General features: G+C 34.9%; 1 protein-coding gene across 1 annotated transcript in view; it reads right to left on the bottom strand.

The window, feature by feature from the left end:
- The window catches only part of LOC136041312 (neuropeptides capa receptor-like), a 146,095-nt gene extending 126,851 nt beyond the window's left edge, over positions 1-19,244 (bottom strand). The window contains exons 1-2 of the mRNA XM_065725942.1: positions 19,133-19,244; positions 9,681-9,764 (exon numbers count right to left, since the gene is read on the bottom strand). The gene's annotated coding sequence lies outside the window, so the exon portion shown is untranslated. The remainder of the gene's footprint in view (positions 1-9,680; positions 9,765-19,132) is intronic.
- Positions 19,245-26,710: the final 7,466 nt, after the last annotated feature.

Raw genomic sequence — 26,710 nt, 5'->3', positions numbered from 1 at the left:
ACTGCACGATTCATCTAGTGGATGATGTGGTAGGATTTTTGTTTTTACGTATATAAATAGTTAACATAAGTGTCACAATCGATATGTTGTTCAAACGTTTTATTTAGCATGGAGTTAGTCAAGCATGCTTCTTAAAAAGATTTAAAAAAGCGACTCAACGGCAAAAATTTTGTTGATCATTTTGGTTTATCCACTCTCAATTAAGGGAATCTCAATAAGGGCATAACAGGAGCCCAAAACTATTCGGTTACTTTACTAATTTGACTTCTTAATAACTGATGTGAAAACTGCCTATTAATAACATTTTGTTTCAAAGCTATTAAGCCACATGCAAACAAATTTATGCGTATAACAGTAAAACAGGCATCTGGACACGCACGTAAATAGTTTAACCAAGTTATAATTCATTGGAGACAGTGGATTAATTAAACTATACCCAGAACTAACAAAACAAAAAACGTAGTGTTTTTATAAAGTATAAATTGCTATAACACCACTAGGAGAAGCTGATAGTAAAATAGATAGAGGCAACTCACCCCCCCCCTAAAAGTAATCCCAGTATCTAAGAAACCTTATTAGTTTAAAAAAGTGACATAGCCCCTTGCCAGTAGAATCAGAGGCAGCACTGTATCGCTGCATAAGGTAAACTCATTTGCCTTCCATTTATTATTTTTTTTGTTTTCTTCCCAGTTATATACAACCTTTCAATTTATTAACATATGTATGCAGTGTATTAAAACATACATTTAGAAAGAGAACCCTATTGTGGAGGCTTCAAATTCCAATTTACAAAAACGTGGAATTTGCAAAAAAAAAAAAATCGAGAAGCAAGGTCTAGGATTAGTTATTTTCTTATTCCAGTTGTGATTGCATTGAACCAATGGTCTTAGAAATTCAGGAAACGGATCATTCCAACGGAAATTCAAAATTCTAGTGGTATCTCTTAGTAACGAAAAAGATTTTAAGGAGGGAAAGGTTCGAAGGGATTTCTCCGTGAGGAGAGGGGTATTTCCAGCCGGAGCAATTTTCAACGGGGGAATTTTCCGTGGGAGGAAGTTTCAACAAGGGTGGGGGAATTTTCTAAATGATTTGAAAAACATTAGACATTAAATAAAAAACGTTTTTTCAAACGAAAATAAGGAAAATTTTTCAGGGGGAATTGTCTGGGGGAATTTGTAGCGAAGAGGGTATTGCCCGGAAGAATTTTACGCTGGAAAAAATTACCAGGGGGATTCACACGGGAGCTTTTCACGGGGCGGAATTTTCCAAGGAAAATTTTCCACGAAAGGGGAGGGGAGTTCCCAGCAGGCTTTGAAAAGACCGGAAATTGAATAAAAATCAAGTTTTATTAACTGAAAGCAAGGAGCAATATTAGAGCATAAAATGCATAGAAATTATTCAATATATGAGGGGGGACTGCCCCCTTCTCAATCCATCGTTACGCTAAAGTTTCTAGTGCTTCAAAAATTAGTTCTTCAATTCAACAGCTCTTATGTTTTAGGATTCGCTCTTGAAGAATTTGAACAAAAAGTCAAACTTTACCGTTAAGAGTAAGGGGTTGAGGCAACTGAAAATAAGGAGCATTTGGGAAACGGATTATCCATCGGAAATTCGAAATTCTAGCGCTAGTTTTAAGTAGCGACAAGGATTTTAAGGGAGAAAGGTCCGAAAAGATTTCTCCGTAAGGGGAAGGGTATTTAATTAAAATGTACAGAAGTTATTCTACGTATGAAGGGGGCTGTCCCCTTCTGAATCTATCATTACTCTAAAGTTTGTTTACTGCTTTTTAAAGCTTAGTTTTCCAAATCAATGGCTCTTATGCTTCAGGAGTTATTTTTAAAGAATTGGGACAAAAGTCAAACTTTAGCTTAAAGAGTAAGGGGTTGAGGAAGGGACAGTCCTCCTCATATACGGGATAATTTCTCAACGTTTTCAGCTGAAAACTTGTTTTTTATTTAGTTTACAAACAAAAACCACACAGTTCAAAATACATACGATTTTTCACAAAAGACAAGTGGCACTCGAGCTGATTAAACATTTCGAGAGGGAGGTTGGGGTAGCACCACTAGTATCTGTAAAGCTTAATTGGACTTGTGATGTTCTTTTTTGGTGTTGTGTTGCTGTTGATGATATAAAAAATAAAAAGGACATTATTCAAAATACAAATAATACTTTATGTTCATTTTTAGTTCGACCTGATTATTCTGTATAATTTCTCTTCACTTTTCATTTATTCATCTATAAAAGTATTTGTTATCTTTATGCTTGATGAGATTGTTCATTTTAATTTATTTCGTCTTGTGTTTCATTTATTCAATGCCAGTTATTTATGTTCGTCTTAGGTTCGAACTATTCTGTTATTCCATTTCTGCTTGTCTTAGAGTTTAACATGGCTTATTACTTTTTTCTGAGAAACTATTTTCTCATTTCTTTTTAATCAATCGTATACAGAGTAAATATTGTGCATTCCTTGTCCCTTTTCTTTATATGTCCTAAGGCGTTTCACAAATATTAAAAGGCAGTTGCAACGCGTCAATAACCACAACACTTACTAATTAACTTTCAGCACAAATAAGGGTATTTACTTAGTTCCAGATGAAATAAACCTGGCTCGATCAAAATCTGTGATTTTCTGGGTCAGGATCCCTGCGCTTGCGAAGCGTTTTCCTATATATTTTTTTTTCACGTTGTTCCTTCCTCAAGTTCAATTTCTTATCAAATAACTCGACATTTCCATATTTGTATTTAAATCTAATGAAATAGTCATAAATCATCTTTCACCAGTAAAGAAGTCGAAGACTGTAGACCTACTGCAGTAGTTTAATTGAGCCGTCTCCAGAATCTTTGCTTCTTCTGTTTATCAGAGCTCGCAGCCACAGTGAACTAACTATCGGTTATGTTTTTGTATTAGAAATTTGCTTCAGTAAGTAAAGTTTCTCACTCTTATTAGATTTTCTCAAGATTTTCCCAAGAGAGAAAATATTGTCCTTTTCCCGGGTGACAATAAGGTTGACACATGCTTTCTCCAATTTCTCTTGTTGTTAAAAACAAAGTAAGATATTTTGTTTCTGGAACTGTCTCAGGCTACTCATAGTGGCGGATCCAGGTGGGGAGCGCGCGCCCACCTAACGTAGTGATAGATTTGGGGTTGGAACTACTCGTTCTGGTTAGCGGTGGGATGAAAGTTTTTTTGTAATTGGCTTTTAACAGTTGAGTTATTCATAAGTTTTTAATTGTTAAGACTGTTTCTCTTTGCAAACAAGCTTGAAACAAAGTTTCAGTTACTTTGTGTGGTCTCTATTAGATTTTACTGATAACGCATACTACCTAGAAGCATTTAACTAAATTAAGATTTATCAAAGGCATCTCTCCGTATTACCACAAAAGCCAACTGGGAGGCGAAAATCTTCATTTCGTAACAACAAGAAGGGGAAATTTAAAATCCTAACCTCTTTGGGCTATCGAAATGATATTTCACGATTGTGCTGTCACAACGAGGCGGAAAAATTTAATATTTAAACTACTTTTACTGTTAAAAATTTGTTTTCGAGTCTTTCTACGGCGCAGTCAAAGAAATTGATATCTTTACTTTTTTGGCTTTTTCTGTTAAAAATTTGGGATTGCTTTATTTGCGAAGCGGGTGGTTTTTAGAACATTATTGTGTTTTAAGGAATTTGTATGATAGAAAGTAAATGTATGGCTTTGACTTTTTTCATTTGACTTTGACTTTTAAAAAACTAAAAATAAACTAAAAAACAAAACAAAATAAAAAAAAAGAAGAAACTAAAAGAAGAGAAAAAACTAAAAAAAGAAAAAACTAAAAAAGAGGAAAAGCTAAAAAAAGAAAAATAATAAAGAAAAAGGAAAAACTAAAAAAGAAAAAACCTTTAAAAAAGAACTAAAATAAAAGACAAAAAGACAAAAACTAAAGAAAAAGAAAAAAGAAAAAACCAAAAAAAGATAAAATGAAAAATAAAATAGAAACAAAAACTAAAAACCTAAATTAGGTAAAAAACTAAAAAAAAGAAAAAGAAATAAAGAAAAAAACTAAAAAAAACTAAAAAAAAGATAAAAACTAAAAAAAAAAGAAACTAAAAAAAGAAACAATTAAAACCGAAAAAAACTAAAAAAGAAAAAACTAAAAAAGAAAAAACTAAAAATGAAAAAATAAAAAAAATAAAAAAGAACTATACATGACGTCATATTCAATATGACGTCAAAAAAATAAAAATAAAAAACTAAAAAAAAAGGAAAAAAACTGAAAAAAAGATAAAAAATATAAATGACGCCATGTTCGCAAGGTGAAACCAGGCTTGCGGCTGATAGAGATATTAAAATCAGAAACGGCTAAGTGAACGAGCGATTCTGGCAGCCAAGAACAAAGTCGTCCGCAAAAACAACAATATTATTCTGACCAAGATTCGAGACCAGGCAGTCATTTACAAGTCAGTCGACACAGTTCTGGAATCAAATGAAGCGGTTAACTATCCATCCGAATTTTTAAATTCCCTGGATCTCCAGAGGATCTCTAGGCGTACCAATAATACTGTTGCGAAATATTAACCCACCAAAGCTTTGCAACGGCACGCGACTTGCCATAAAAAAAAACAATGGAAAACGTAATAGAGGCAACAACATTGACAGGGCCTACCAAGGATGAGGCTGTTCTTATTCCTCGCATTCCCATGATTCCAACGGATCTGCATTTTCAATTTGAAAGATTGCTATTCCCAATTCGATTAGCATTTGCAATCACCATCAACAAAGCTCAAGGGCAATCATTAGAAAAATCCAGTATAGATCTTAATACGGATTGTGTTTCCCATGGACAATTATTTGTTGCAAGTTCTAGAGTCGGTAAACCGGACGATCTATTTATATGCAGAGACAATGGCACTGGGAAGAATGTTGTATATCCACAAGTTTTACGCAGTTAAATGTCCACCCCAACCCCTTCAACCCGCTCCTCCCTCTAGCCCTGAAGCCTGCTCAACCCCCCCATCAAAAAAAGAAAACCTAAAAACCTGAAAAAACTAATTCCCCAAGAAATAGTCATTTAATATTTTTTTAAACTCTATGAGGTGGTCACTCCTCCTAACACTCACTGGAAGCGAATTCTATACAGAAAACCAGATGTCACACTACTTTCGATATCCACAACCAAGTTATCACATCTTCTTGTATCATGCTCATGAACAGAACTTCTGAAATGGTAAAACTCGTTAAAAGTTTCCGGGTCCAGATTATGCACAAAATATAACTAAAGAGAAGCACGTGAAGTGCACTATTAGAAGTGCAAAGATATTATTAATTTACGTTCCGGATTTCGGTGAGCAAATGGTGACCAATTTACTGCCTATTTCCATCTAATTAAAGCTTTGCGTTATATGACATATTGCCTCCTCTGTTAATCCTAAATCATTAATATAAAGGCCGAAGTCCTTAGAAATATCTGATCTTTAGTAAAGGTTCGTATAAATACACACTTAAAACTAAGTATATGAGTCGAAATAATCCTTCAAAGGTCGGAGTAGTCTTTTAAGATAACTAGATTTAAAAAAAATTGTTTACAAAGGAAGGCAATTAATTATGTGTTTATCTTTTTAATCTAGCCTGTACAGATGGGTCTCTTAATACTCAGTTTGAATCAGCAAAATAGCAATTCGTTTTAATATTCACAAACGAAGTGATGAAAAAAAGTAAAAATTCACACCACTTGAGTTAACCACGGGAACGGAATGCAACAAGAATATTATTTCAGAATTACTCACCTTCTCAATAACAACAGGTCACAAAATATAGCAATGTTTTTGAATAGGGGTTGCATATATTTGTCCATAAAATTGTATAGACTGCTATATATACAGCTCAGGATGTTTATACTTATTTTGATACATGCCATCCAATCTGTTTCCAAGAATAGTTGTTAGTGAATCAAAATTTTTAAAGGACAATTCTCTTACTTAATGCTAAATGCTAAAAGAATTTCTAATGAAAGAATTTCTTTCTAAAAGAATTTCTTAATGCCTAATGCTAAAAGAATTTCAAATTTGTATTTTTGTTTACAGACATATCGAGATTTATGCATTTGAATTGAATATCTGAAAATCTCAAGATTAAAGCAAATTAATCAGAAGTCTAAATCCTGAGAATTTAAATCATCACTTATACCTATCAAATACAAAAATAAAAAACACATAATTATTTGTTTTTTTAGGGACATTTAGACTCATATACTTAATTTGAAGCACATACCTACATGCATCCTTATTAGAGTTCATATTTTTCTGACGATTTTTGTCTTTATTCGAATGTTTTAGGATGAATAGAAGAGGAAATACTAACGAAGAGTTCTAAACTAACAGGGTCTAAACTGACAGGACTAGCCATTATAAACGTTCTCCATAATATTGAGGTAGACATCGACCGTGTAATAAATAGATATGGCAGGAATGGAAATAAAGAAATAGACTTTTTCTTATAAAATTATGAATTCTATAATTTAAGCAAAATATACCAAACTTTTAAAAGTAATAAGATGCGCTACGTTGTTATAAAAAGTGAAATTTTGATTAGTAAATTTTTGAAATTTCGTCCAAGTTGACACTGTTTATCAAAATTCTATTTTAAAAAATAGTGAGGGTTTTAAGTTAATGCTTTATTGTCTATAGTTAAAACCCTCGTTTTAAGTGTATTCTATATATTTCTATCTCTCTGTTCTACTTTTCTTGCTACAACCCAAAACGAACTAGTACTTAATGTTAAATACATCTTTTACAAATATACAAGTTGTATCTTAATCCTGATTTCCGACTCTTCATTACTATAATAATTACTAAGCGATGCAATAAGGTTAGGCGACATACTAAATGGGTTGACCTATACAAAAAGTCACAATGAATAAATGACCCCAAAAGATGGCGCAAGACTAATCTTTTTGACAAAACAAAGCTTAACTTACTCGCTATAGTGATCAGAAGTGCAAAGGCGAAAAATTATGCAGAAAAGATTAAATGTTATTAATTTTTTTACAAATGATGAACAGCTTTTTATTTTTTTATGGCGGGATGGTTTTTATAACTTACTATTGTATCAATATTTTTATATTATTTTAATTTCAACAGATTTATGAGGACTTTAACCCAGACTAGATTTTAGATTGAATTTATGACCATACTACCTACCTACGACGCATAATTTTCGAGGTTCCCTTTAAATTGCCAGTATTTGTTTGTTCGCAAGTTTATTGAAGCAAGCTACTATGCGCCCCCCGCTAAGAAAAATCTTGGATCCGCCCCTGGCTACTCATTGGCATACTTCATTGCCAGGAAATTTTCATTGTCTTTCCTTAGATTTTTTCTTCTAAAATATCCAAAGTTTTGTTTTGTCTGTGTTTATCTGAAGTTTCTTTGAAACCATTCATTCAAATGGTACGTTTAGTAGATAATGCAAATCATTGGTAGAGTTTGCAACAATTGCTAAATCACCAGTAAATGAAAAAAAAATTAGCAGGATGCATGATCACCATCATTCAAGGAATCATCAATTTTCAGGAAAACCACAAGAATTGCTTATTCAGAAAAGAGGCCTGATCTATATCCAAACTACCTCATGGGAAAAAAGAATGTTTTTTCCAAATAATTTACATTATCTTTTGTAAAATTAAACAAAAAAATAAGTTTTTTTAACTGAAAGTAAGGTGCGACATTAAAACTTAAAACGAACAGAAATTACTTCGTATATGAAAGGGGCTTCTTTCTCACCAACGCCCCGCTCTTTACGCTAAAGTTTGACTCTTTCTCTCAACTCTTCTTTTTAAAACAGAAAAAACTTTAGCGTAAAGAGCGGGGCGTTGGTGAGAAAGAAGCCCCTTTCATATACGAAGTAATTTCTGTTCGTTTTAAGTTTTAATGTCGCTCCTTACTTTCAGTTAAAAAAAACTTGTTTTTTTTTTGTTTAATTTCTGAACGTTTTTGAATCAATGCATGTTTTGGTTTTGGCTCTCCGCAGAGGAATAATTAAAACGAAATTTGTATTTTTTTTTTTTTTTTTTTGGCTAAATGGCTTTCTCATATTTCTGATCGAATGATTTTGAGAAAAAATAGCGGGGGAGGAACCCTTTTTGCCCTCCGATTTTTTGGTTAATTAAAAAGCAACTAGAACTTTTAATTTTATACGAATCTTTTTATTAGTAAAAGATATACGTAACTTATAAATTAGCTTACGTAAAGAAGTTTTATATTCTCATGTTTTTATTACATATATGAGGGGGATCACAAAAGCCGTAGAATAAATAGTTGAAATTACTAAGAATACTTAGCGTAAAGAGCAGGGTATTAGGAGGAGGTGAGCCCCTAATATGGGTAATAATTTCTGTTCGTTTTAAGTTTTTATTCTGCTCCTTACTTCTAGCTGAAAAAAAACTTTTTAATATTTATTTTTTCATTGTTTTTTTTATAATGCTAGTAAATCCTGCGCTCCCTTCATGGAAATTTTCTTCCACCATGACAAATTCCTCGATGGAAAGTTCCCCAAGCCTATCCCCCTCTTTTCAATCCCTCCCCCCAACCAAAAACTCCTCCTGAAAACGCCTGCACACTTCCCAATAACCATTACTATATGTAAGCACTGGTCAAAGTTTCTAACTTGTAGCCCCTCCCACTGGGACTGTGGGGAAATAAGTCGTCCCCAAAGACATAGTTATAAGGTTTTTCGACTACGCTAAATAAAATGGCTATCTCAGAATTTTGATCCGTTGACTTTGGGAAAATAATTAGCGTGGGAGGGGGCCTAGGTGCCCTCCAATTTTTTGGTCACTTAAAAAGGGCACTAGAACTTTTCATTTTCGTTAGAATGAGCCCTCTCGCAACATTCTAGGACAACTAGGTCGATACGATCACCCCTGGAAAAAAACAAACAAATAAACACGCATCCGTGATCTGCTTTCTGGCAAAAAATACAAAATTCCACATTTTTGTAGATAGGATCTTGAAACTTCTACAGTAGGGTTCTCTGATACGCTGAATCTGATGGTGTGATTTTTGTTAAGATTTTATGACTTTTAGGGGATGTTTCCCCCTATTTTCTAAAATAACGCAAATTTTCTCAGGCTCGTAACTTTTGAATGGTAAAACTAAACTTGATGAAACTTATATCTTTAAAATCAGCATTAAAATGCGATTCTTTTGATGTAGCTATTGGTATCAAAATTCCACTTTTTAGAGTTTTGGTTACTATTGAGCCGGGTCGCTCCTTACTACAGTTCGTTACCACGGACTGTTTGAAATCTTCAAAAACCTTAGACAAGAAAGACAGAATTACAACTGGTCGGCAATTCTTAGCATTACTTTTATTACCTTTCTTACCCATTGAATGAATTCGTATATTCTTCTATCAAGTAGGAAAGATCCCCGAGGAAAACACTAGTTTGGATTTTGGAAAAATGGAACTTGAATTTCACAGGTAGCACAGGAAAGATGCCCTCGTAAAGAGCCATATAGCTTCCATGTATTGATTATTATTATTATTGTTTTTTACCCACGCCACTTCGCATTGAAGAGGTGGTTGTAGAAACTTTTGACGGGGTTCATTTTATTGAAAATTTAAAGTTCTAGTGCTCTCCGAAAGTCCTTGGAAAAATAACCATCCATAGATAATACATACAGATAAGAGCTACTTACATTTCTACCAGAAGAGCATGTCCAATCTGCTGTTGGAAATATTGTGACACGGAAAAAAACGGTTGAAACCCAGACTTGAGAATTCTAAAAAGATATACGAATATCAGATAATGTTAACAAATACGATAAATGAAACTAAATACTCATTTCTTGGATGAAAAATAAACGGCAAGATAGGAGTGAGGTTTGTCAATAGAAATTGAAAATTTAAAGAACTGATAGCACAACATGTGCACGGGCAGAATCCGATTAACTGCTGTTTCTAAAAACTTAGATTTAATTGATTTTAAATTTATCCATCATATGTTATTAGCTTAAGAAAACTTGCACAAATGAAAAAAAGTTAAAAAAAAACACCAAATAAAGGGTTGAAATCCTGATAAAAATAACATAATCAAAATCAAAATGTATGAAAATTAATGGTGTTTCAAGTTGGTGCTAAGTTGGTTCATTAGTTGGTGCTAAAGTGGGTGTTTCAAGTTTTACCCACATGCAATTTTGTATTTTTCCCTAGAAGGATGGCAGCAGATGTATGCTAATTTTTGTTGTTTTGTTGGGAGGGGGAATCGTGCCGACCCAGTGTTTATGGACTTTTGAAAGAAGCCTCATTCTAACGAAAATTCTAAGTTCTTGCGGCCTTAAGTAGCGGCTCTTAACATGTATGCAGTCCACATAAACTGAACGGTTATTATAAACCGTTTGTATAAAAATAATTAAGATTGTAAGGCATTGCCTAGTTGCACATCGGAAGAGGACAATAGAAGTTTTATGAGAGGGGGATGGACTTCAAACCTACAAAGTGCATTTTCGTTTAAAATTTTCAGAACAAAATCTTGAGATTAATGTGGAGGACAGGGTATCCTCTAACCTCTTAATCTGGCGGAATATATGTCGACCATTCATGCAATATGGATTCTGAGAGGACAAGGGCACCAATCAGGGGAGATTTTACTGCCCCCTATATTTTAATGTTCACCCCCCCCACTTCAAGGGAAAATATCTTTTTATTTGTTTTTTAAATAATAAAAACTAAATTACCCCATCTTTGATTTTAAAAATATGTTCTTTCGCAGCTTCATTAAAACAAGAATACAAAATCCCTGTCCCCTTCTATTTTCAGGAATTAGTACCCCTTCTGCTGAAATGATAGCTTTGAATCAAAAATGGTAGTTTTCAAATGTATCGACTGTAATAAGTTGAACTTTAGCGTAAAGATTGTTTGGTGCTACCTTCAGGATTTCATTTGGGAAAATCTCATTTTATCCTGTAAAATTAACATACCAAAAGGAGATGTATTCTTGAAACACTGTGCTAAAAGTAAATAGGTTGCAGCCAACGTAAAAAGCAGGATATTAGATATTGGAGGCTTTCAAAGCAAACAGTTCGTGGTAACGAACTGTAAGTAAGGAGCGACTCGGCCCAGTAGTAACCGAAACTCTTAAAAAACAAAATCTTGATAACAATAGACACATAAAAAGAATTAGTTTTATATTCTGATTCCAAATATATGACACTCATTAAGTCTGATGTTACCCATCAAAAACAACGAGCCTGAGAAATTTGCGTGATTTTCGAAAAAGGGAGAAACGCCCCCAAAAGTCATGGAGTCTCAATGAAAATCGCACGATCAAATTGAGCGTATCAGAGACCTCTACTGTAGAGGTTTCAACCTCCAATCTACAAAATTGTATTTTGTTTTTTTCCAAGAAGAAAGATTACGGATGCAAGTTTTTTTTCCCAGGGGTGATCGTATCCAACAAAGGTCCTAGAATATCGGGAGAGGGCTCAGCCTGACGGAAATCAAACGTTCTAAGGCCCTTTAAGGTGACCGGAAAGAATTGACCCCCCTTTGCCCCCCCCCCCCCAAGTTCCCTTTTCTCCAAAGTCATCCAATTAAAATTTTGTAATAACCATTTTGTTCAGCATAGTTGAAAGGTCAGATAACTATACCTCTGGGGATAACATGACCTCCTAGAGCTCCTATGGAAAGGGCTGTTAGTAATAAAACTTGCCCATTATTTAAATATAGTATATGCTATTACGATGATTACGGACATTTTTATTTTTGGGAAAGGGGAATTTTCTACAAGGGGGGGGGAGGTTACATCTAAAAGGAATAATTTTCCGTGGGGAGGTCAGTTTTCGGGAGTAAACTTTCCTCGGCAAATTTTATATGGGGAAATTCCCCATATAATCCTTTTGGCGACTCAATTTTACAAGTGGAGATGAACCCAAGAAATTTTCAGCGGGGTTAGAATTGTGTGGGGGATATTTCCGATGAGGGGAAGGGGCTACTTGGGAGAAATTCTCCACGCGGAATTTTTCCCCGGGAGAAAATTTCCATTGAGGAGATGGATTTCAATGAAAAATAAGCCACGGAGGGGGGAAGTTCTGGCAAGATTTGAAAATTGATAGTGAATTAATGAAAATAAGTATTTTTTTTTCTAATGAAAGTTGGTTCAGAAGAATTTTTCCGGTGGAATTGTCGGCAGAAAATTTTCTGTGAGGATTTTCAACGAGAATGGAATTGTCCGAGGGGAATTTTCCGAGGGAATTTTACGCAGGAGAAACTTTCCATGGAGCAATTTTTATTGGGGGAAGGGGTAATTTTCCATGGAAGGGGAGGTGAATTTCCAGCATTATTTGAAAAATGATCACACATCAAATATAAAAAAAACACTTTTTCTTCAACTTAAAGTAAGGAGCAGCGTTAAAACTTAAAACGAACTGAAATATGTCCCAATTCTTCAAGAACGACTCCTGAAACAAAAGGACCTTTGAATTGGAATTATAAGATTTTTTCAAGAACTAAATACTTTAGCATAAAGAGCATACTATTGAGGAGGGGGAAGCTCCCCCTCATATATGGAATAATTTCTGTTGGTTTCAATGTTTCTCCCTACTTTCAGTAGAAAAACCTTGTTTTTAATTTAATTTAAATATTTTATTTACTTGATAATTGTCCTCTAACTTATTGGATAGTTACTACTCATTTTATGGTTTAAGGTCAGATCTTTACTTTCATTTGAAAATAATTCCCTTGTTAAAAACCTAATTACATAGAAGAGCAGATAAAAAAAAATATTCGAAACGAGGCTCTGTTATTTCATTACCTTTAACGTTTTTCTTTTTTTTTGGTTAAGGCACCCCACCTGTCTACTCTAGTAAGAGCCTCGGTAGGAGCTGTCGATTTTTCTACAATTTAACGCACTAGTATTCATCTTATTGCAAAATATTACATAAACAATTTTGTGATTTAAAAACTTTTCGTTCTTTTTTCTTGCTCAAGATTTCATACAGAACACAATCAGGTCTTGCGTTCTTTTTACTGGCTCAAAATCTCATATGACAACAACCGGTAAATACAACAGCGGGTAAAAAGGTAGGAGTACTCAGTTTTCATTTTTGAGCAAACTAAGGAATAACGTGACTATGTAAAAAAAAGATATGACGATTTACGTCACAAAAATAAACCAAAGGAGTTGTACAATTTTAACATGGAAGTATAGGAAGACCCTTTGACAAGATTAAATATAAAAAAACTAGTTTTTTTAACTTAAAGTAAGGAGCGACATTAAAACTTAAAACGAACCGAAATTACTCCGTATATGAAATGGGTTGTCCCCTCTGCAATCCCTCGCTCTTTACGCTAAAGCTTTTAATTGTTTTAAAAAGCAGAATTGTGGCAAAGAGTCAAACTTTAGCGTAAAGAGGGAGGGATTGCAGAGGGGAAAACCAATTTCATATACGGAGTGATTTCTGTTCGTTTTAAGTTTTAATGTCGCTCCTTATTTTCAGTTAAAAAAACTAGTTTTTTTATTTAATTTCTGAACGTTTTTTGAATCAATGCATGTTTGATTTTGGCTCCCCACACATAAATTATTAAAATGAAATTTGCATATTACTTCCTTTTTTGGCTAAATGGCTTTCTCTTAGTTTTGATCAGACGATTTTGAGAAATAAGGGGTGGGAAAGCCTAGTTGCCCTGCAATTTTTCGGTTACATAAAAAAGCAACTATAAATTTTAATTTTTAACGAATGTTTTCATTAGTAAAAAATATACGTAACTTAAGAATTAGCTTACGTAACAAAATTTATATTCTTAAATTTTTATTATGTATGTGAAGGGGTTAGTCCCCTCGTTAATACCTCGCTCTTTACACTAAATCTTATGTTTTGTCCCAATTCTTTAAGAATGACCACTGAATCCGAAAGGCCGTAGAATAAATAGTTGAAATTACTAAAATACTATAGCATAAAGAGCGAGGTATTTATCTCCTCCTATATACCTCGCTCTTTATGCTAAAGCATTTTTAGAACCCCTCATATGCGTAATAATCTCTGTTCGTTTTAAGTTTCAATGCTACGCCTTACTTTCAATTGAAAAAAACTGTTCCATAATTATTTTTTCATTGTTTTTTATAGTAATTTTAGAAAATCCTGCATCCTTTTCATTGAATTTCTGTTCCCCCATGACATATTTCTCCAAGGAAAGATCCTCCCACATGGCTCCCTCCCCTCAACTCCACCCTCAAAACCAAAAAAAAAATCCCCTGAAAACGCTGTACACTTCCTAATAACCATTATTATATGAAAACGCTGGCCGAAGTTTGTAACCTGCAGCCCCTCCCCCAGGGACTGTGGGGGAGTAAGTCATTCCCAAAGACATAGTTACTATGGTTTTCGACTATGCGGAACAAAATGGCTATCTCAAAATTTTAATCCGTTGACTTTGGAGAAAAAATGAGCGTGGGAGGGGGCCTAATTGCCCTCCAATTTTTTTGGTCACTTAAAAAGGGCACTAGAACTTTTAATTTCCGTTAGAATGAACCCTCTTGCGACATTCTAGGACCACTTGGTCGATACGATGACCCCTGGGAAAAAAAAACAAACAAACAAATAAACACGCACCCGGGATTCGTCTTCTGGCAAAAATACGAAATTCCACATTTTTGTAGATAGGAGCTTGAAACTTCTACAATCAGGTTCTCTGGTACGCTGAATCTGATGGTGTGATTTTCGTTAAGATTCTATGACTTTTAGGGGTTGTTTTCCCCTATGACGCATATATTTAAAATCAACATTAAAATGCGATTTTTTATGTAGCTATTGATATCAAAACCCCATTTTTTTACTGTTTTGGTTGCTATTGAGCCGGGTCGCTCCTTACTACAGTTCGTTACCACGAACTGTTTGATGATGGCTGATAAAGTATAAAACTGCCACTTGTTATTGTTAAAGTCGTAAATAGTTAGATATGCTTCTGTTGGTTTTGATTTCAAGTTGTCCAGTCAGCATAATTTCCATTTAGTTTTTTTCGTTGTCACTGCAAGGAATATTGTTCTTTCTCTTGCAGCTAAATTCATAACCATCCAGATTTCATACCTACAATAAGATTGTGGCAATTCAAAAGATGGTAGGTTACGCAGCTTAAATTTTAAAGGAAAGCAAAAAAAAACAACATTTTGTGGTTTTCGGTTGCTATTGCCGAGGAGTTGTTTGTAAAAGGTAGGGTTTTTTTCACCATGACCATAAGTAAAGCACAATTTTGATATGAAAAGCTCCAGATTCCAACTATTTTCATATTTGAGGAAAGGAGATATAATCTGATATGTAAAAAAACAAAAACTCTCTTAGTATTTTTAGAACCAAATAGGACATAGGAAAGCGGATTGAGCTAATCGATTGAACACATTCTACTTGATACGATAAGTTATAAATATCACTTTGACAAAAGGCACATGATATTGCTTTGCGAATCGCTATATACAGCTATAGCTACAATCAACAATAAAAATATAGAGATCACAGAGGTCAAAAGATTTGCTGATATCTCCTAATAGTGCCCTAATTGGTTTGATCATGAACATGTTAATGGTCTAAGTAATTAAAAAGGAATAAGACGTACACAAACTGGTTGAAACTGTAAGTGTTATATGAGTCATTTTTTTTGTTAGATCAAATCAAAATCTTTCAACAAGCGCATTGCGTAGATGGTTCGATGCATTCTCTTCTTCTTTGAAAATTAATAAATACAGCTGAACCAGACTGAAACGTAGTGGAACTCAAGAGGAAGTTCGGGTCTCTTCTAAAGGGGAGGGAGGAGGCAAAGTGAGCAACATTTTTTTATAGTTAGTTTAAAGTTTTTTTTTATAAAGTGTGTAATTGTATACAGTTTTTCCTATTTTAGGAAGCTCACCCCCTTTGCGGCTTCATTCTTCTCATGAAGTTACCAGGCAAAGCATAGATCCTGGAAATATAACGGTCCTCGTCTGTTATTAAATAAAAAAAAGCAAGTTTTTTCAACTGAAAGTAAGGAGCGACATAAAAACTTAAAACGAACAGAAATTACTTCGTATATGAAAGGGGCTGCTTCCTCATCAACGCCCCGCTCCTTACGCTAAAGTTTGACTCTTTCTCTCAACTCTTCTTTTTAAAACAGTAAAAAACTTTAGCGTAAAGAGTGGGGCGTTGATGAGGAAGCAGCCCCTTTCATATACGAAGTAATTTCTGTTCGTTTTAAGTTTTTATGTCGCTCCTTACTTTCAGTTGAAAAAACTTGCTTTTTTTTATTTAATAACAGACGAGGAGCATACAGACGAGACTTTTTAATAACAGACGAGATTGAATCTTCAAGCATCAGACAAGCGCCATTCTGTTTCTACGCTGCGCAAATTATACATTTGGAACCAAGGCCAATCTGACTCTATGTAAGTGTATTTGAAATATTTCTGAATTGAATCAGGAACTGTTTTTATGGCACTTGGTATTAACCAAGTGACATATAGCAATCGCCAATTCTGTCGGTCTGTCTGTCGGTCCCAGTTTTGCTACTTTAGGCACTTCTAGGTAAGCTAGGACGATAAAATATGGCAAGCGTATCAGGGACCGGACCAGATTAAATTAGAAATAGTCGTTTTCCCGATTTGACCATCTGGGGGGGGGGAGTGGGGGGCCGGTCAATTCGCAAAAAATAGAAAAAATGAAGTATTTTTAACTTATGAGTGGGTGATTGGATCTTAATGAAATTTGATTTTTGGAATGATATTCTGTTTCAGAGCTCTCATTTTAAATCCCGACCGGATCTGATGACATTGGGGGGAGTTGGAGGGGGAAACCTAAAGTCCCGGTTTTGCTACTTTAGGCACTTCCATGTAAGCTAGGACGATGAAATTTGGCAAGCGTATCAGGGACCGGACCAGATTAAATTAGAAATAGTCGTTTTCCAGATTTGATAATCTGGGGCGAGAGTGGGGGGCCGGTTAATTCGGAAAAAATAGAAAAAAAGCAAGTATTTTTAACTTATGAGCGGGTGATTGGATCTTAATGAAATTTGATGTTTGGAATGATATTGTGTCTCAGAGCTCTTATTTTAAATCCCGACCGAATCTGATGACATTGGGGGGAGTTGGAGGGGGGAAACCTAAAATCTTGGAAAACACTTAGAGTGGAGGGATCGGGATGAAACTTGATGGGAAAAAAAGCACAAGTCCCAGATACATGATTGACATAATCGGAACTGATTCGCTCTCTTTGGGGTAGTTGGGGGGGGGGAGTAATTCTTAAAAATTAGAAAAAATGAGGTATTTTCAACTTACGACCGGGTGATCGGATCTCAATGAAATTTGATATTTAGAAGAATATCGTGGCTCAAAGCTCTTATTTTAAACCCGACCAGATCTGGTGACATTGGGGGGGGGAGTTGGGAAGGGGAAACCTAAAACTTGGAAAACACTTAGAGTGGAGGGTTCGGGATGAAACTAGGTGGGAAAAACAGGAGTCCTAGATACATGATTGACATAACCAGAACGGATCCGCTCTCTTTGGGGTAGTTGGGGGGGGGTAATTCTGAAAAATTAGAAAAAATGAGGTATTTTTAACTTACGAACGGGTGATTGGATCTCCATGAAATTTGATGTTTAGAAGGATATCGTGTCTCAAAGCTCTTATTTTAAATCCTGACCGGATCTGGTGACATTGGGGGAAGTTTGGGATGGGGAAACCTAAAATGATGGAAAACGCTTAGATTGGAGAGATTGGGATGAAACTTGGTTGGAAAAATAAGCAGAAGTCTTGCATACGTGATTAACATAATTGGAACGAACCCGCTCAATTGGGGGGGGGGGGGTAATTCTGAAAAATAAGAAAAAATGACGTATTTTTAACTTACGAAGGAGTGATCGGATCTTCATGAAACTTCATATTTAGAAGGACCTCGTAACTCAGATATCTTATTTTAAATCTCAACCGGATCAAGCGTAATTGGGGGGGGGCAGTTGGGGGGACCGGAAATCTTAAAAAATACTTAAAGCGGTGAGATCAGGATGAAACTGGATGGGAAGAATAGAAACCTGTCTAAGATACGTGACTGACATAACTGGACAAGATCTGCTCTCTTTGCTGGAATTGGGGGAGGGAGTAATTTTGAAAATTGAGGTATTTGTAACTTACGAAAGGGTGACCAGATCTTAATGAAATTTGATATTTAGAAGGATCTTGTGCTTTAAAGTTCCAATTTCAAATTCCGACCAGATCCTGTGGCATTCGGGGGAGTTGGAGGGGGAAACCGGAATTCTTGGAAAACATGAAAATTGGGGTATTTTTATCTTACGAATAGATGATCGGATCGTAATGAAATTTGATTTTTAGAAGGAATTCATGTCTCAGAGCTCTTATTTCAAATCCCGACCAGATCTTTTGACATTGGGGGGAGTTGGAGGGGGAAATCTTGGAAAAACACTTGGAGTGGAGGAATCGGGATGAAGCTTGGTGGATAGAATAAACAAATGTCCTTGATACGTGATTGACAGAATCGTACTGGATTCGCTCTCTTTGGGGGAGTTGGGGGGAGGGGTTCAGTGATTTGGCGAATTCGGTGCTTCTTGACGTGCTAGGGCGATGAAAATTGGTAGGCGTGTCAGGGAGCTGCACAATTTGACTTGATAAAGTCGTTTTCCCAGATTCGACCATCTGGGGGGCAAATGGGAGAGAAAAAATTAGAAAAAATTAGGTATTTATAACTTACGAGTGGGTGATCGGATCTTAATGAATTTTGATATTTAGAAGGACTTTGTGACTCAGAGCTCTTATTTTAAATCTTGACCGCCATTAAGCCTCTTATTTTCCTTTTTAAATCAATCTATTGATTCATAGAATTTTGTTAGAGCACATACCATATGATCTCTTGGCTCTTAGCTCTTCTCGCCTCGTCACAAGTGCCATATGAGCTCTTAGCTCTTGTTTTTTTAAGCATTTTATAGAGCAAAAGCTTTATTTAAATTTAGTATCAATCCTCTCTTGAAAATAAAAGAAGTGTTCATTTCATGCTTCGTGCTTGCGAAAATTTTTTGTGCAATTTCGATTTTTCGTTTTCTCTTACTTGAGCTTAACAGAAAAAGCTGTTTTTTTTTTCAGCCTTATTTTACGGAATCAGTAAAAAATTTTAAGCTTACATAAAATAGAGAAGCTCCAATCCCTTTTGATGTTATTATCAGAGCAACCAAACTAGTGAATGCTGATTTAACACTGAAAACTTCCCATGAAGACCTTGCGTTTTCCCTTATTATCGGAGACCTTTTAAGAGCCAAGTCCCTTTTTTCTCACCGAGGCATGACAATCGCAAGGCCTTATACAATAAATGTAGCCTATATAAATTGTGAAGGGGGGCAAGTAGATTATCCTCCTATTAGGGAAGGAAACAATGACAGATTTTGAAAAAGGTGTATCTGAAAATTAGGCAAATGCATAAGAGTGGCAGAGCAACCAACTTCGAGTAGTGAAACTTCAATTTCTTTTGATTTTCATACTAATTTCACTGCGTGACAAATTAACAATACAACACGTGATACAACGGATACGAAGATATTTACAGTAGGTATCTAAAAAGTGAGTAGGTGCCTAAAATACTTGAAAGCGGTACCCTTAAAATTCATCAAAAACAAAATAAATACATAAATAATAGAATAAAAGTAATTAAAAAATAAATAATAATAATAAATAAACATACTCAAAATAAAAATAAGATGAGGCACCACGCTCAATTCACAAACCACACTTAAAATGAAATGTTAACCTTAACATCAGCACCGGCAACCATGATGTAACATTAATTAATAATTATCAATTAGATATAATTTTAAATTATTTTTAGATAGCGAAAAAGAAGATCGTGAATAAACGTAACTTTCATTAATGTTCTAAAACTTTATTATCGAATTTTTTGGAGAAAATCTAGATCGTTCAATTTGAATTTTAGGGCAAGGCAATTTTTCTGAATGGCTTCTTAAGTAGGGATGGATTAGGCATTGCAGATGGGACGCCTGGTGCTCTAATGATTATAGCATAAACCTCATTGCATATATCCTAAACCTCACTGCACATACCATGATGTTCGTTATCAAACAGTTCGTGGTAACGAACTGTAGCAAGGAGCGACCCGGCTCAATAGTAGCCAAAACTCTAAAAAATAGAATTTTGATAACAATAGCTACATCAAAAGAATCGCATTTTAATGCTGATTTTAAATATATAATTTTCGTCATGTTCAGTCTTACCAATCAAAAGTTACGAGCCCGAGAAAATTTGCGTTTTTTAGAAAATAGGAGGAAACACCCCCTAAAAGTCATAGAATCATAATGAAAATCACACCATCAGATTCAGCGTATCAGAGAACCGTACTGTAGAAGTTTCAAGCTCCTATCTACAAAAATGTGGAATGTTGTATTTTTTGCTAGAAGGCAGATCACGGATGCGTGTTTATTTGTTTGTTTTTGTTTTTTTTTCCCCAGGGGTGATCGTATCGACCCAGTTGTCCTAGAATGTTGTAAGAGGGCTCATTATAACGGAAATGAAAAGTTCTAGTGCCGTCCGGAAGTGACCAAAAAGTGACATTAAATGTTAAAACGAACAGAAATTACTTCGTATATGAAAGAGGCTGCTTCCTCATCAACGGCCCGCTCTTTACGCTAAAGTTTTTTACTGTTTTAAAAAGAAGAATTGAGAGAAAGTGTCAAACTTTAGCGTAAAGAGCGGGGCGTTGATGAGGAAGCAGCCTCTTTCATATACGAAGTAATTTCTGTTCGTTTTAAGTTTTAATGTCGCTCCTTACTTTCAGTTAAAAAAACTTGTTTTTTTATTTAATCATTACTTAATATTCAGTAATCCCAAGACAATTATGTGAATCCATTTTTTATTTGGGTTGAATTAAACTGATGTTATGATACGCGCTTGGGTAAAGTAACCCGGACGCATTTTATAGTACGAACCGAATTTTAATGAATCAAAACTAATCAATTCTGCTACACCTTTTTTCGAAAAAATGAATCAATTTAAGAAAAAAACGCTTTTTGAGCACAATAAACTCAGGTAGTTCACAAATTCCGAGTGCTTTAGTTGCTGACTCAGTATCAAGAAATTAATGAAAGCGCTTTTGAGCACAAAAAGCTCAGTCAGAGAATCAGATATTCAATAAATGCACTTTTGACTACAACAAAATCTGCTAGTTGAAGAAAACCAAATGCTTTAGTTACAAAACATTGTAATTAAAAAAAGTAGTTAGGTTTAAACTAGTTTTTGATACCAATAGTCAAACAGTTCGTGGTAACGAACTGTAGTAAGGAGCGACCCGGCTCAATAGTAACCAAAACTCTAAAAAATTGAAGTTTGATATCAATAGCTACATCAAAAGAATTGCATTTTAATGATGATTCTAAATATATAAGTTTCATCAAGTTTAGTCTTACCCATCAAAAGTTACGAGCCTGAGAAAACTTGCGTTATTTTAGACAATAGGGGGAAACACCCTCTAAAAGTCATAGAATCTTAACGAAAATCACATCATCAGATTCAGCGTATCAGAGAACCCTATTGTAGAAGTTTCAAGCTCCTATCTACAAAAATGTAGAATTTTGAATTTTTTGCCAGAAGGCAGATCACGGATGCGTGTTTATTTGTTTTTGTTTTTTTGTTTTTTTTTCCAGGGGTGATCGTATTCACCCAGTTGTCCTAAAATGTTGCAAGGGAGATCATTCTAACGGAAATGAAAAGTTCTAGTGCCCTTTTTAAGTGACCAAAAAAATTGGAGGACACCTAGGCCCCCTCCCACGCTAATTATTTTCCCAAAGTCAACGGATCAAAATTATAAGATAGCCATTTTATTCAGCGTAGTCCAAAAACCTTATAACTATGTCTATGGGGACAACTTACTCCCCCACAGTCCCCGTGGGAGGGGCTACAAGTTAAAAACTTTGACCAGTGCTTACATATAGTAATGGTTATTGGGAAGTGTACAGGCGTTTTCAGGAGGATTTTTTGGTTGGAGGCAGGGGTTGGGAAGAGGGGGATATTCTGGGGGAACTTTCCATTGAGGAATTTATCATGGGGGAAGAAAATTTCCATGAAGGGAGCGCAGGATTTACTAGCATTACATAAAAAAACATTGAAAAAATAAATATGAAAAAGTTTTTTCAGCTGGAAGTAAGGAGCAGCATTCAAACTTAAAACGAACAGAAATTATTACCCATATGAGGTGCTCACCTCCTCCTAATACCTCGCTCTTTACGCTAAAGTACTTTTAGTAATTTCAACTATTTACTGTACGGCTTTTGTGATGCAGGGGTCATTATTAATGAATTGGGACAAAACTTAAGCTTTAGTGTAAAGAACGAGGTACTGAGGAAGGGGCGAACCCCCTCATATATGTAATAAAAACATGAGAATACAAAAGTTCTTTACGTAAGCTAATTTATAAATTACGTATATCTTTTACTACTAAAAAGATTCGTAAAAAAATTAAAAGTTCTAGTTGCCTTTTTAATTAATCGAAAATCGGAGGGCAACTAGGCTTCCTCTCCCGCTCTTTTTTTCTCAAAATCATTCGATCAAAATTATGAGAAAGCCATTTAGCAAAAAAAAAAAAAATATGCAAATTTCGTTTTAATTATTCCTCTGCGGAGAGCCAAAGTCAAAACACGCATTGATTCAAAAACGTTCTGAAATTAAATAAAAAAAAAGATTTTTAACTGAAAGTAAGGAGCGACATTAAAACTTAAAACGAACAGAAATTACTTCGTATATGAAAGGGGCTGCTTCCTCATCAACGCCCCGCTCTTTACGCTAAAGTTTTTTACTGTTTTAAAAAGAAGAGTTGAGAGAAAGAGTCAAACTTCGTCTCCTCCACAATACCTCGCTCTGTACGCTAAAGTATTTTTAATAATTTCAACTATTTATTCTCCGGCCTTTGTGATTCAGGTGTCATTCTTAAAGAATTAAATAAAAAAACAAGTTTTTTTTAGATGAAAGTAAGGAGCGACATTACAACTTAAAACAAACAGAAATTAGAGTTTGACTCTTTCTCTTAACTCTACTTCTTAAAACAGTAAAAAAAAAACTTTAGCGTAAAGAGCTGGGCGTTGAGGAGGAAAAGCCCCTTTCATATACGGAGTAATTTCTGTTTGTGTTAAGTTGTAATGTCGCTCCTTACTTTCATTTAAAAAAACTTGTTTTTTTTATTTAATTTCTGGTGGGTTTTTAATTAATGCATGTTTTTATAATGGATATCCGCACATCTATATATATATATATATATATATATATATATATATATATATATATATATATATATATATATATATATATATATATATATATATATATATATATATATATATAAGTTTGCCTTTTTAAGTAACCAAAAATTGGAGGGCACTAGGCCTCTTCCTCCACCCCTTTTTTATCAAAATCGTTCGATCAAAACTATAAGAAAGCCATTTAGCCAAAAAATTGATATGCCAACTTCTTTTTAATTATTCATGTGTGGTGAGCCAAAATCAAAACATTAAACCTTTAAACAAACAGAAATTATTCCGTATATGAAAGTTGTTGTCCCTTCCTGAATACCTCGCTCTTTACGCTAAAGTTTTTTATTGTTTTAAAAAGTTGTGTGGTGAGAAAGAGTCAAACTATAGCGTAAAGAGCAAGGCCTTGATCAGGGGACAACCCCTCTCATATACGGAATAATTTCTGCTCCGAACAAACCAGTTTCTTTGTTAGTTTATTCGTTACTTTAGAAACAAATAAACCTGTATATTTGCACATTAGGAGGGGGGGTAATTGTAGCGGGTCTGCATGCAAAATGTTTTAGGTACAACTACTCTGCATATCATTAAGTAAGAAATGTCTTCTGACTTTAAACTGTCCAGATACTTTATCCCTCCCCTTATGTGCAAATATACAGCCCAAATTATATATTTCTTATCTATTCTGTCACTTGTCTTTGTCTTGCGCTAAGCTGAACTAAACTAAACGAAGAAACCGATTGGTTCTCGAGTGATATACACCGTAAACTTGAGGATGTGGCGTATAATACATAAGTACCAAAATTTCCTCTCCCTAGGGAAAATAAAAAGAAACGAAACTCAAATAAAATTCTCAAATTTGGAAAGCCTTATTTTCCACGGGGGGAAGGGGGTATTTTCTGGGGTGTAATAACCGGGGTTATTTTCCACGATTGGGGATTTTCCAGAGGAGGGGGTATTTTCCTGGGTTCTTTTCTGCAGGAGGAGGGGCTTCCACGGGAGATATTTTCAGGGGGATTTTTCGGAGGAGGATTTTCCGCAGGGGGTTATCTTCCTCAGGGGGTGTTTTCCAGGGGATATTTTCCGGGGGGGGGGTGTTTTCCTCAGGGAGGGGTATTTTCCTTGGGGTATTTTCAGGAGGTAAACGCCGGGGGAGGTATACGCCTAGTACTGTTAGAATAGAGTTAGAGTGGTGAATCTGGCTGAAAAAAGCCGAGTGTATACGACATTCACCTTCACCCACCCGAAAACTTGTTTACGCTATACTACTTTAGTCAGCAGCAGCTCATTGCTGACAATTTTAGCAAAAGCCAAGCACCAGCACTTAATATTTATGATTGTTTGATTTGTGTTTATCGTTTATAATATATTGCGTAATGTTTTTAAATTCACCAAGTAGCGTGTTTGCGAAATAGCTACTTTTCTTCACTACTGTTTGAACAGCGCATACTTCAGTAGCATCCCCTCTTGCCCCCCTCTTAAAAATTATGTAGATACACCCCTGGTCAAACTATAGCGTAAAGAGAACAGTTATTGAGGAGAGGGCAACGCCCTCTTATACAGAATAAATTCTGTTCATTTTAAGTTTCAATGTTGCTCCTTACTTTTAGTTGAAAAACTGTATTTTTCTATTCCTGATTTTTTTTTTTTTTTTTCCAAATAATGCCAGAAATCTACTTCTCCTACCATTGAAAATTCCCCCATGAAAAGATTCTTCCGTGGAAATTTCCTCCCACATAAAATAACCCTCAGGGAAATTTCATCCTCGCTGAATAATCCCCCAGGAAAATTTCCTACGGATAATTCCACCTGAAAAATTCTCCTTAGCCTACATTCATTAGAAATAAAAATAGTTTTTATTAAATTTCTTTATTGTTTTTCAAATCCTGCTCCGTGGAAAATGTTTCCCAGAAATTTTCCTCTCCCGGTGGAAAGTTTATCCCACGAAAAATTCCTCTGTGGAGAATTATCCCGTGGAAACCCCTCCCCCAACCTGGAAAATCTTCCAGGGCATTCCAACCCCGCCAAAAATTTCCCCCGGTTAATCTCCACATGTAAAACTTAATCTCCAAACAGAAAGTAAGACAAATAAAAAGAATTTCGCTGAGGAATTCTGGTAAATTCCCCCCATATAATTTTCACCGAAAAATACACCCCCAAAAACTTTCTTCCCCACGAAGAATTCTCCTTATAGAAAACACCAACCCCTGCAGAAAATAACCCACTAATAGAATGTTTGTATCCATCCCAAAAACAGATACTATATGTAAATAATGGGCAAATTTCATAACTTACAGTCCTTTCCTCAGGGGCTGTAGGCGGTCATGTCATCCACAGAGGTATAGTTATTGGGAATTTCAACTATGCTAAACAAAATGATTATCTCAAAATTTTGATTGGATGCCTTTGAAGATAGAGGGGTGTGGGAGGGGGCTAGTTTTCCTCCATTCTTTTCGGTCACTTTAAAACAGCACTAGAAAGTTTGATTTCTGTTCGGCTGAGCCCTCTTCGGATCATCTAGGAGCAATGGTTTGATATTATACATGGGCACTGGCAGGGGGTAGGAGGGGGAATGACCCCCTTGGAAATTTGGGACTATAAAGTAATTATAAGGAAACCAAGGAAAGAGAGCAAAATAGGGGAAAACCATGAAAAAAATGTGTGTCGTCCCATTGTTGGCTGCCTGCCAATAGATTTTTGACCCTTAATAAGGAAAATATAAGTTCTAATTTGTGACTGAGTGGCCCCTTTCCAGTTATCCAGCACATTTTTTCTATATGATTTGGTTGGAGGAACAAAAAAAACGAATTCTTCATTGTCAATAACAAAAACATAAGAGCCTAACTATTGATAACATTCAATAAAAAAATCAGTTTTTTATGGTGATCCGAAATATGCATTTATTTATTAGTAATTAGTGCAGTTATTAGTACACAAGAAAGCTCGTACAATTATAGAAAACACAAGGAAAACAACTTAATAAGGGGTAATTTCGGTAAAAATATGCCGTCAACTTTGGCTTGCATTGCAAGTGCCAAAGATCCGATAAATAAAGCTACTATAATCACAAATGTTTTCCCTGAACAGAATGATGGGAATTAATGTATTTTTCACCTGAACGGATACATTTTTTGTGTGTTATCATCATTTTCTCCAGGAGTGTTTGTATTTATCTAGTTGTCACTTTGAAAAGGATTTAATTTTTACAGTTATGATGTATAAAGGTGTCAAATATATTGCTTTTCGGTATTCAAAATTAAATTAAAATATTGAACTAAAGATTTTTATTGGATTTTCTTAATCATAGTTTTAATGTTTTACTTTGAACAAGCTACTTTGATAATGCGTTACTTTTTATTTACATAAATGTATTAAATATTTTGGTGTTTGATAACCAAGTTCAAAACTGTCAATATTGTTAAAAAATATCCGTCCAATGCTTCGGCATTGCTCAAA

Source organism: Artemia franciscana, chromosome 2, assembly GCF_032884065.1.
Source record: "Artemia franciscana chromosome 2, ASM3288406v1, whole genome shotgun sequence".
NCBI lineage: Eukaryota > Metazoa > Arthropoda > Branchiopoda > Anostraca > Artemiidae > Artemia > Artemia franciscana.
This window is presented reverse-complemented; position numbering and strand designations above follow the sequence as displayed.